Source organism: Phoca vitulina, unplaced genomic scaffold (assembly GCF_004348235.1).
Source record: "Phoca vitulina isolate PV1807 unplaced genomic scaffold, GSC_HSeal_1.0 scaffold57, whole genome shotgun sequence".
Lineage (NCBI taxonomy): Eukaryota > Metazoa > Chordata > Mammalia > Carnivora > Phocidae > Phoca > Phoca vitulina.
The window spans coordinates 8,852,586-8,865,047 of record NW_022589760.1 but is presented as its reverse complement, the minus strand read 5'-3'; the positions used below and the strand labels follow the sequence as shown (position 1 = coordinate 8,865,047).

Below are 12,462 nucleotides of genomic sequence, written 5' to 3'. Positions count from 1 at the left end.
TATTGTGGTTGACTTCTAGTTTCATATTATTGTGATCAGAAAAGATGCATGGAATGACTTCAGTCTTTTTTAATTTGTTGAGACTTGTTTTATGGCCTAATATGTGATCTATTCTGGTGAATGTTCCATGTGCACTTGAAAAGAATGTGTATTCTGCTGTTTTAGGATAGAATGTTCTGAATGTATCTGTTGAATCCCTCTGGCCCAGTGTCATTCAAAGCCAAGGTTTCTTTGTTGAATTTAGATTTAGATGATGTGCGCATTGATGTGTGTGGGGTGTTAACATCCCCTACTATTATTGTATTACTATCGATTATTTCCTTTATGTTTGTTAATAACTCCTTTAAGTATTTGTGTGCTCCCATGTTGGGTGCATAATTTACAATTGTTGTATATTCTTGTTGGTTTGTTCCCTGAATGGTTATATAGTGCCCTTCTTTGTCTCTTGTTATAGTGTTTGTTTTACATTCTATTTTTTCCCATTATAAGTATTGCTACCTAAGCTTTCTTTTCACATCCATTCACATGATAAATGCTTCTCCATTTCACTTTCAATCTTCATGTGTCTTTAAGTCTGAAATGAATCTCTTGTAGTCAATATGTAGATGGGTTTTTTTAAATCATTTTATCACTTATGTCTTTTTATTGGAGTGGATAGTCCCTTTAAATTCAAAGTAGTTATTGATAGTTATGTATTTATTGCCACTGTGTTACTTGTTTTATGGTTGTATTTGTCATTCTTTTATCTTTACTTCTTTTAGTCTCTTCTCTCATAAGTTGGTTATCTTTAGTTATATACTTGCTTTCCTTTCTTATCTTTTGCATATCTATTACTGGTTTTTGATTTGTGGTTATCATCTGTATTATATACAACATTTTCTGCATATAGTGGTCTATGTTAAGTTGATGGTTGCTTACATTTGAACCCATTCTTTACTCCTCTCTTCCCCATGTTTTAGGTATATGGTGTCCTACTTTACATCCTTTTATTTTGTGAGTCTCTTGACTGATTCTTACAGATATACTTATTTTTACTGCCTTTGTGCTGCCTACTTTCCGTACTCTTGATTATGGTCTTTCCACTCAAAGAATCCCCTTTAACATTTCTTGTAGGGCTAATTTAGCGGTCATTAATTCCTTTAACTTTTGTTTCTCTGGGAAACTCTTTATCTCTCCTTCCATTCTGAATTATAGCTTTGTTAGATAGAGCAGATTTATTTTTTCTTTCAGGGCTTTGAATATAGTATGCCACTACCTTCTGGCCTGCAAAATTCTGCTAAAAAAAGTCAGCTGATGTCTTTATGGGGTTTCCCTTTATTTTTTATGGGGTTTCCTTTGTATGTAACTGCTTTCTTTTCTCTTGTTGCTTTTAAAATTCTCTCTTTGTCACTACTTTTTGCCATCTTAATTACTAGGTGTCTTGGGGTGGACCTCCTTGTGTTGACTTTTTTGTGGGGCTTTCTGGGACTTCTGGATCTGGGCTTCTGTTTCCTTCCTTACATTCAGGAAATTTTCATTTATTATTTCTTTCAATAAATTTTCTGTCCCCTTTTCCCCTTCTTCTTTTAAGATCCCTATTATGTAAATGTTATTATGCTTGATGGAGTCACTGTGTTCCTTAAATCTATTCTCATTTTGCATATTTTGTTTCCTCTCATTTGCTAAGCTTGATTACTTTCCATTACTCTGTCCTCCAGGTCCCTGATTCATTCTTCTTCTTCTTTTAGTCTACTATTTATTCCATCTTTTGTAATTTTAATTTCACTGATGGTGTTATTCATCTCTGATTCATTCTTTTTTATCTCATTGTTAAAGGTCTCACTGATGACCTCCACTCTTTTCTCATGCCCAGTGAGTATCTTTATGATCATTTCTTTAAATACTCTATCAAGCATATTACTTATCTCCATTCACTTAAGTCTCTTGGTATGATTTTCTCCTGTTATTTCACTTGGGACATATTCTTCTATCTCTTCATTTTGTCTAACTCTCTGTGTCTGTTTATGTGCATTAGGAAAGACAGCTATGTCTCCTGCACTTGAGAGTAATGGCTTTTTGAAGAAGAGGTACTATACTTCTAGTACCTTGCCATGCAGTGTCCCCTGTTCACCAGAACCTGGCACTTCATGGGTTTCTCCTATGTGTGATGTTTGTGCCCTGTTACTGTGGCTCAGCCACTTTTTCCTTCAGTTAGTTAAGTCATCTGCAATGGCTTTTTTTTTTTTTTTTTTTTTTTGCCTGTTGTGAGCAGTGTTTGGTCCCCGTAGTGTTAGTGAGTCAGTCTGGGGATGACTTGGGCTTGAATTGAGTCAGACCAGAAGTTTGCCAGAGACACTGCAGCACCAAACTACAAGATGTGGTCCCTGTGTTGTCCCCTGAGAAGCTTTAATTGGTGGACAGAGCCTTCAGTCAGGCCACTTGTCTGTCTCCAGCCCACTGCTGTGGCCTCTGACGGGTGTGTGTGGTTATCTTTCCCCCTCTATATGGCAGCAGTCACTTTGGAGTGGTGCTGACCACTGTAGGGGCTGCTTGCACATTGCCCAGCCTGCAGTAATGCCCTATATGGGCTCTGGACAAGAGTGTACTGGAAAGGGCAGATCAAAGAAAGCACAGTATGGGGTGTGGTGAGCAGTGGTGAAGTGGTGCTAGCAAGTTTTGCATGGCTCTGGTCCTCTGTGGGAGGGGCTCTGCAGTGCCAGGACTGAAGTGGCTCATCCAACTCTGTGGAAGCAGAGCACCAGGGGGCAGGGCAGAGCAGTGGGGTAGCAGTGCTAACAAGCTTTGCATGCCCCCAGTCCTCTGTAGGAGGGGTCCAGCAGCACCCAGACTAAGGCAGGCTGTCTGGTGTGGTGGATTGGCAGAAGCACTGAGTGGGGGGGGGGGCGGGTGGGGGGAGGAAAGACAGCAGTGCTAACAAGTTAGGTAGCGAGTCCCACAGGTGGTCTTGTGTTTATACTGGGGGCAGTGGAATAAAATGCTGCCTGCAGTTCCTCTGTTTCTGGAGGAGTTCCCCAGTGATTTCTGTCCCTCCAGGACATGCTCTGAGACTAGTACAAAATCTCCCTCCTATATGCCCCAGGCACCTTTTAAACTACTGCTTCTATGCTGTACCTCCAAGGCTGTTTGTTGTGCTGTCTCTTTAAGTGCAAGGACTCAGTTTCCTCTCACCCTCCTAACTCTTCTAGAGCTAAGCCTGAGGATCTTTTTTTTTTTTTTTTAATCCCAGGTTTTAAGTCACGCTGGTTGTAAGAACTCAATGAATTTGGCCCCTCTGATTTTCAAAGCCAAATGTTATGGGAATTTGTCTGTCCCATGTGGGGTCCCTGGTGTGATAGTCTGTTTCTCTCCCACCTCTGTGCCCACAGCATCCCTCCTTCCCATGGAAAGCCCCACTAGTCCATTTAGTTCCTGACCACATCTCTGTCCTTCTTACCCTCTTCAATGTGGCCTCTTCTCTACATTTAATTGTGCAGTCTTCAGGTCGTTTTCTGGCTTATTTACATGGCTGTATTATCTAGTTGTATCAGTGGGATAAGGTGAGCCTAGAGTCCTCATACTCTGCCATCTTCCCCCAGGGCTAGCTCTAGTATAGCTTGTATTTTCCACTAAAGACTCTTGTTCACCCTTTTCACTAGACTATCTCGTTCAACTCTTTATCTCTATGTAAACTATATAGCATATGTATGCTATATAATCATTTTCTTCTTATCTTTATTTACTTATCATGACTTAATCAGTTGGCCTTGACAAAATCTCATATGCATACTCTTGTCATTCACTATCTGATTCACAGAGAATCAGATTACCTCTGAGGTCACTAGTTTTTCTTGTTCTAAAGTATTTCATGAATTGTGCCTATTTTTTGGACACAATGTTGTAGAGTACACAAAGGGGATTCTCTACAATTTATCCAAAATAAATAATATGACCTCTACATTATCTAAATATTTTTTAAATTTTTAAAATTTTAAAATTTTAAAATTTTAAAATTTTTAACAAATATAATCCAGAAATATCTGTGTCATCTTTGCGTTAACCTCCCAAGGGACTAATAACAGAAACTTTAAAAGTCTACTCTTTTTCTTTGAATAATAGAATGGGTTTCTAAGGTTTTACAGATTATTATAGATAGTTCTGCTCAATAGTCAAATTAAGGCAAAATTTTGGTTAAGTATTATAGTAAATGATAGTGATTCGGAGAAACTCAATTGCTTTTTTTTTTTTTTTTTAAAGATTTTATTTATTTATTTGACAGAGAGAGACACAGTGAGAGAGGGAACACAAGCAGGGGGAGTGGGAGAGGGAGAAGCAGGCTTCCCGCCGAGTGGAGAGCCTGACGCGGGGCTCGATCCCAGGACCCTGGGATCATGACCCGAGCCGAAGGCAGACGCTTAACGACTGAGCCACCCAGGCGCCCCTTTTTTTTTTTTTTTTTACTGGCAGTCATAGTAGTGCCTAGGGCAAAGTTATGAAAGTCTCCCTACCATTACTGGCTATAATAACCCAGCATTTCCATTTTATTAATTGTGGACATTTTCTCTCAACAAGTAAAATATTTTGAGACAGAACTGGTGTATTATGTAGATTCCTTACTATTCATGACCTGATATATAGATTAAGCAGCAAATTATTATTTGCCTTTGGAAAATATGGATATTGCTTAAGGTGCTATAGGTTTCTCTTTACTTTCTTCAACCTCACTCTTTCTTGACTTTTAGTAGTCCTGTATGCATCACTGTCACTTTGATATTAGTGTTGCTACCATGAGCATTTATGCTAATTTAGTTTATATGATATAGTTATTACTGTTAGCTTCCGAATTGAGAATTAAACCTCGTAAAGTCAGCTGTGTAGACTATTTCAGTGCATCACCGTCAATGAGTCATAAAGTGTATAGATCCCTTAATGCATTGATTAACTCAAAAATATATATTTTTTATTTAGATAATAGATGAACATGTACCCTTACAAAACTTATGAGTGCTTCAATTGAAATGTACAATACTTTTTGTAGGCAGTTGTTACCATGTCCTCTAGTTGTTAATATCTAACAAAATCTAAAATATATGTGACATATAGATATGTGTTGATAGCTATAAACCTCGGAGATATCAAATGGTATTTCTTTGAAAATCAGGGATGATAAAAGATTTGGAATATGACAGATACATATGTGTAGCAGGTATTTTTTGCTGCATTTTTCATTTCTTCCATGTGTGTTATATGACTTTTGTAAGGGGTTACACATGTGTAATAAAAGAATTAGCTCCCTTATTCCTAAAACAAAAATTAATATTAAATTTGATATTATATGTTGATAATATATTTGCTGATATATTGGTATTCTTTCTACTTAAGCTGTTTAATATACATTTTAAACATCTACCTGTATCTTATTTGTACATATAACAAACAAACATGCTCCTAACTAATGTAAACTTAACTTGTTTGAGCATTAAAAAAATGACTGGGAAATAATTATATACACTATGGATGATTTGTTTTTACTGGTGGAAAAAAAACTGCATTGGACCTTTAACTTTGATGTGTATTGTTTTTCTTTAACGTTTGACAATAGTAATAATTTTGTGCCATTTTTTCAGTTGTACAACTTCAACTTTTAATACAATTCAAACAAAAATAAAGTAAATGAAGAAGGAAAATCTACAGAACTCCTCATCAAGTAAGATGGGCAATTTTTTAGACATATCAATATACCTTAGTAAACACAGTATTTTATATAAGTTAAAATTCTGAGTTTAGCGATATATATATATATATCTTTAAAACATCAAATATTCCTTTATATTCCTGTTTAAATGTCCTCAACTGATAGTTTTTTGATAAACACCATTAGATTTCAAGATAGAAGAGTTTCCTCTGGCAATATTCTGATACCATATTCCAAAACTTTATTCACTAAACTGGTTTTTAAAAGAACAAAAGGTTCTAATAAAAACTGGACCTCTTCTTCCTTCCCAGTGAATAGATTTTATAATGCCTTTCATAATTTGCTTAAAAATTTAAATATGCCAGCTACATCCCTTAGGATATCATTCCCTATTTTTAATCTTTAGTTTAACTGCACCAAATTATTATTTGAGGAAAACTGGGAAAGCAATCCTTTTTCCTGTGCAGGAAGACCTGAAGTTCATTATATACATGCTATTATCTTGAATTACACTGGATCCTAAACTGGGGTTTACAAAAAGAATGAGAAAATTTAAAGTAAGCTAATGACAACTGTTGACAATGTTTTTAGAAATGTTGTATGTTTTAGAATCATAATAATCTGTAGACCACAACTCTATCTGTAGAGATTTCCATCAAGATGGTTGGAATGTGGTTGTTATCATCACATGGAAAGACGAACAGTCACTGAAATTTATAAGAATGAAGCTCTGTGGCTGTGTAGGTTGATTGCCCATCTCCTGCATGCCATAACTATAACTTGTTTCACCACAGCTAGGCCAGCCAAACACCCCACCCCCATGTGCCATGGCTGAGGACTTCCCCACCTCAGTCAGGATAACTAAGCACCTCATCCTTACACAACATAACCAGGTTACTGAGCACGCTACCCCCCACACTGCTTCAGCCAGATTGGCTGAGTGCCCAGGCCCTGCATAATGCAGATGCATGTCCTGCCCCAGCCTATGGGTTTGCAAAGCCCACACAGGGGATGCCTTTTTAGGTCCTGACTAGTGACCAGAGGAGAATGTATTTCTGTGTTCCATGAGTCTGAATCAATTGAAGAAACAGTCTTTGGCAGGCTACCACCCCCCAGGGCACCGTACAGACAGTAGATTGAAACACACCCTTAGTCTTTCTATGAAAAAGGCCTATTTTCTTGTCCTGGAGCTTAGTCCTGAAGGACAAGTTTCAGATTTGTAACATACTCAGAGGATACAGAGGCACACCCCGTGAACATGACATGGTCCGGGAGACACCACATTAGAGCCTTCCCTTGGCCTCATCACAAGTCACTGAAAAGAGTTTATATACACATCTAAAGCCACAATTTTTGCAACTGTCACTTAGAGACACCTTCAAATCCCCTGGTAGAGAAGTCAGCAGGGTTTATGATTGCAGACCCACTGGAATGCATACATTTACATATCTTAAAAGCTGCTGCTTAAAAAATCTGTCTTACAATTAGCCTGAAACTAGGCACTGATATCTCTCCCTTTGAAATGCTGGCAGGTTTTGGCACACCCTCAACAACTGGGACCTATCAAAAACAAATCAGGCTACTAGACAATCACAAAGGTCTGGGAAACAACCACAAGCTAGAGCAAGTTTCATCTTCTATACAAGGCCATTCATTCAAGACTGGGAGAGGTAACTGTTTTGCCTAATACATAGGAACGCAGATAGTCAAGCAAAATGAGGAGACAGAGGAATATATTTCAAATAAAAGAACAAGATGAAACTTCAGAAAAAATACCTTAATAAAATAGGTAAGTAATCTACCTAATAAAGAGTTCAAAGTTGTGGTAATTAACAATGCTCACCAAACTCAGGAAAAAAAAATGGATGAACTCAGTTAGAACTTTAAAAAAGAGAAAGAAAATATAAGAAAGCATCAAACAAAAATCATAGAGCTGAAGAATACAATAACAACTGAAAAATACACCAGAGGGGTTCAACAGCAGACTAGACAAAGTAAAATAATGGATCAGTGACCTGGAAGACAGGGCAGTAGAAAGCAATCAGAGCAGCAAAATGAAAAGGAGAATGAAAAAAAGTGAAGATAGCTTAAGGGACCTATGAGACCTCATCAAGTGAGATAACATCCACATTATAGGGGTCACAGAAGAATAAAGGGGTAGAAAACTTAATTAAAGAAATAATGAATAGAAACTTCCCTAACCTGGGAAATGAAACAGACATGTAGCCCCCAAAAGCAAAGAGAATTCCAAATAAGATGAACCCAAAAAGATCCACACCAAGACACATTATAATTAAAATGTTAAAAGTTAGAGAGAATCTTAAAAGCAACAAAAGAAAGATGGCTATTTACATACAAGAGAACCCCAAAAAAACAAACAGCAGATTTTCAGTATAAACTTTGCAAACCAGAAGTGACTGGCATGATATATTAAATTTGCTGAAAGGAAAAAAAAAAGAAAAAAAAAAAAACTTCCAACCACCTGGCAAGGTTACAATCAAGATTGAAGAAGAGATAGAGTTTTCCAGACAAGAAAAACTAAAGGAGTTTATCACAACTAAACCAACCTTACCAAAGATGTTAAAAGGACTTCTTTAAGCTTAAAAGAAAGGCAGTAACTAGTGACTAGAAAACATATGAAAGTAAAAATCTCATTGATAAATGAAAATATACAGGAAAGGTACTGGATTGACTACTTGTAAAGTTAATATGAAGGTTAAAAGACAAAAATGGTAAAATTAACCAAAACTGTCATAATTAGTTAAGGGATAAATGAAATAAAAAGATGTAAAATATAACATCAAAAAAAGAACATGGGGGGCAGTAAAATGTAGTGTTTAGAATGCATTCAAGCTTAAGATGTTATCAACTTAAAGTAGACTATTATATATACTATGATGTATGTGAACATCATAGTAACCACAGAGCAAAACTTTGCACAAATTACAATGAGAAAAAAATCTAAACATAACACTAAAGAAAATCACCAAACCATAAGGGAAGGGAACAAGAGAAGAAGAAAGGAATAGAGAGGAACTACAAAAACAGCCAGAAAACAGTAAGTACAGTGCAATAAGTACATACCTATAAATAATCAATTTAAATGCAAATGAACTAAATTCTCTACTTAAAACACATAGAGTGGCTGAATTAAAAAAAAAAAAAAAGACCCATCTTTATGTTGTCAACAAGAGGTTCATTTTAGATGTAAGGACACACAGTCTGAAAATGAAACGATGGAAAAACATACTCCATGCAAATGGAAATGAGAAGAAAGTTGGTGTAGCCATACTTATATCAGATAAAATACACTTTAAAACAATGACTATGGGGTGCCTGGGTGGCTCAGTTGGTTAAGCATCTTACCCTTGATTTTGGCTCAGGTCATGATCTTAAGGTTGTGAGCCTGAAACCCACAAGGCTCTGTGCTGGGCATGTAGCCTGCTTAAGATTCTCTCTCTGCCTCCTCCCCCTCTCTGTCTCCCTCTCTAAAAAAATGACTATAATGAAAGACAAAGAAGGGAATTATATAATGATAAAGGGGTCAATCCAATAAGAAGATATACATATGTAAATATTGCTGCACCCATAATAGGATCACTAAAATATGCATAGCAAATATTAACAGAATTAAAGGGAGAAATTGACAGCAATAAAATAATAGTAGGTAACTATATAGTACCCCACTTACATCAATGGATAGACCATCCAGACAGAAAATCAATAAGCATCTGCCTCAAATGATACAGTAGACCAGATGGACTTAAGAGATATAAACAGAATATTCCATCCAAAACAGCAGAATACATATTCTTCTATAGTGCATATGGAATATTCTCCAGGATAGATCATGTAAGGGCAGGAAAAATTATCAATAAATTTAATAAGATTGAAATCACATCAAGCAAGTTTTCTGACCAAAATGGTATGAAATTAGAAATCAATTTCAAGAAGAAAACTGGAAAAAAAAAAAGAAGAAAACTGGAAAAATCACAAATACGAGGAGATTAAACAACATACTATTGAACAACCAATGGGGCAATAAAAAATTAAAAAAAAGAAGTCAAAACATATCTGGAGACAAATGAAAATAAAAACACGAGTCCAAAATCTATGGGATGCATCAAAAAACAGTTTTAAGAGAGAAGTTTCAGGGCACCTGGGTGGCTCAGTTGGTTAAGGGTCTGCCTTCTGCTCAGGTCATGATCCTGGTCCTGGGATCCAGCCCTGCATCGGGCTCCCTGCTCAGCAGGGAGTCTGCTTGTCCCTCTCCCTTTGCCCCTCCCTCCTTGGTTGTGCTGTCTCTCTGTTTCTCTCTCTCAAATAAATAAATAAAATCCTTAAAAAAAATAGAAGTTTCTAGTGATACAAATCTACCTCAAGAAACAAAAAAAATCTTAAATAATCTAACTGTACACCTAAAGGAAATAGAAAAAGAAGAACAAATGAAGGCCCAAGTTAATTAAAGGAAGGAAATAATAAGGATCAGAGTGAAAATAAAGATATAGACTACAAAGACAATAGAAAAGATCAATGAGGGCGCCTGGGTGGCTCAGTTGGTTAAGCGACTGCCTTCGGCTCAGGTCATGATCCCAGGGTCCTGGGATCGAGTCCCACATCGGGCTCCCTGCTCCGCGGGGAGCCTGCTTCTCCCTCTCCCACTCCCCCTGCTTGTGTTCCCTCTCTCGTTGTGTCTCTCTCTGTCAAATAAATAAATAAAATCTTTAAAAAAAAAAAAAAAAGAAAAGATCAATGAAACTAAGAGCTGGTTCTTCAAAAAGATAAAACTCACAAACCTTTAGCTAGACTCACCAAAAACAAAAAACAAAAAAACCACAATAGTGAGATCTCAGATAAATAAAATCAGAAAAGAGAAGCTACAACTGATACCACAGAAATACACATAAAGAGTATACTACAATTATATGCCTACAAATTGAACAACCTAGAAGAAATGGATAAATTTGTAGAAACAGGGCGCCTGGGTGGCTCAGTTGGTTAAGCGACTGCCTTCGGCTCAGGTCATGATCCTGGAGTCCCGGGATCGAGTCCCACATCGGGCTCCCTGCTGAGCAGGGAGTCTGCTTCTCCCTCTGACCCTCCTCCCTCTCATGCTCTCTGTCTCTCATTCTTTCTCTCGCAAATAAATAAAATCTTAAAAAAAAAAAATTGTAGAAACATACAATAAGATTGAATCATGAAGAAACAGAAATTATTAATACAACAACTAGGAGAGGAGGCTGGTTTGTGGGTCTCATGAAAGGTGGTTGGGCTAAGGATCCCGGGAGGAGAGTAGCTAGTTTGGGCTCTCTGGGAGAAGTGGCTGGTTTAGGAATCCCAGTGCTGCTAGGAAGTGGCTAATTATGACCCTCCCTTCTCCTTCAGTGGAAGTGACTAAATATCTCAAGGAACTGGCAATCTCCTAGATTCCCACTCATTTTCAGTGGCTCAGAAGAGGTACCTCAAATGGAGATTTCTGGGGTGGTGGCTGAGCAACCCCTGGCTAGCAGTTGTGACCCTAGTCCCAGATAATTTGGGGTTCCAAGGAATGGAAAAACCAAACCACATGTGGATTGGGAGAGAAGTATGCAGGCTTCGTGCAGCCATTGGAGTTTGTTTGAGGATCCACCTCAGCAACTGTGCACATGGAATCTCAGGAAGTAGAATCCAAGGAGCCCCCAACATCCACAGACACTGTATGTTACCCCTGCCCTCCACTCCACAACCTTAAAGGGCTCAAAAGCCAGAAGTGAATGACAGTGGCTATAGTCATGACTTCAAAGACAAGGGAAACAAAATAAATAAATAAATAAATAAATAAACAAACAAACAAATAAGTGGAACTATATCTAACTAAAATGTTTCTGCACAGTGAAGGAAACCATCAACAGAATGAAAAGGAAACTTACTTAATGGGACAAGATATTTGCAAATCATATATCTGATATGTATCCAAAATATATAAAAAATCATACAACTCAAAAACAGAAAAAAACAGGAGGGCTGTGCAGCCCCATCCTGTTGGCACCGTCATGGCGGGTTTGTGAAGAAGACCACCGGCCTTGTAGGATTGGCTGTATGTGAGAGTCCATATGAAAGTCTAAGAATATTACACACAAAGATTCTTGATGTTCTTGAGCAAATTCCTAAAAACGCAGCATATAGAAAGTATACAGAACAGATTACAAATGAGAAGCTGGTTGTATGGTTAAAGCAGAACCAGATGTTAAGAAATTAGAAGACCAACTTCAGGGTGGCCAACTAGAAGAGGTGATTCTTCAGGCTGAAAATGAACTAAGTCTGGCCAGAAAAATGTTACAGTGGAAACCATGGGAGCCTTTAGTGGAAGAGCCTCCTGCCAACCAATGGAAGTGGCCAATATAATCATCATTGAATGACTAGTGTGTTCATGGGAAACGGATGTAATTAAATGTTCTGTTATATTAAAAATGTTTCTATATTATTGGTATAATCAAGAAAACTAATACAGAGCATATTTAGGACACTTCTTAAAATTGATGATTATGGTAATAGGGACTTGTGAATCCATTTTTGATATGTAAAGCATTTATTTAAGCTATCTTAAAGATTTTGTTGTTGTTGTTGGTTTTTTTTTTGTTTGTTTGTTTTTTGTGTTTTTTTGTTTGTTTGTTTTTTTTTTACAGAGAGGTTGTGGAAAGATTTGAAAGTTAATTGGAAAAATTCCTATAGATTTTCAATGTAGAAGCCATAACCCAAATGTGAAGTATTTATAGTGGTATCTTCAACACATCATTTAATTATTTTTATCC

At 37.1% G+C, this 12,462-nt stretch overlaps 1 pseudogene; it reads left to right on the top strand.

Moving 5' to 3' along the window:
- The window catches only part of LOC116623118, a 43,076-nt pseudogene extending 31,011 nt beyond the window's left edge, over positions 1 to 12,065 (top strand).
- The last annotated feature ends 397 nt before the right edge of the window (positions 12,066 to 12,462 follow it).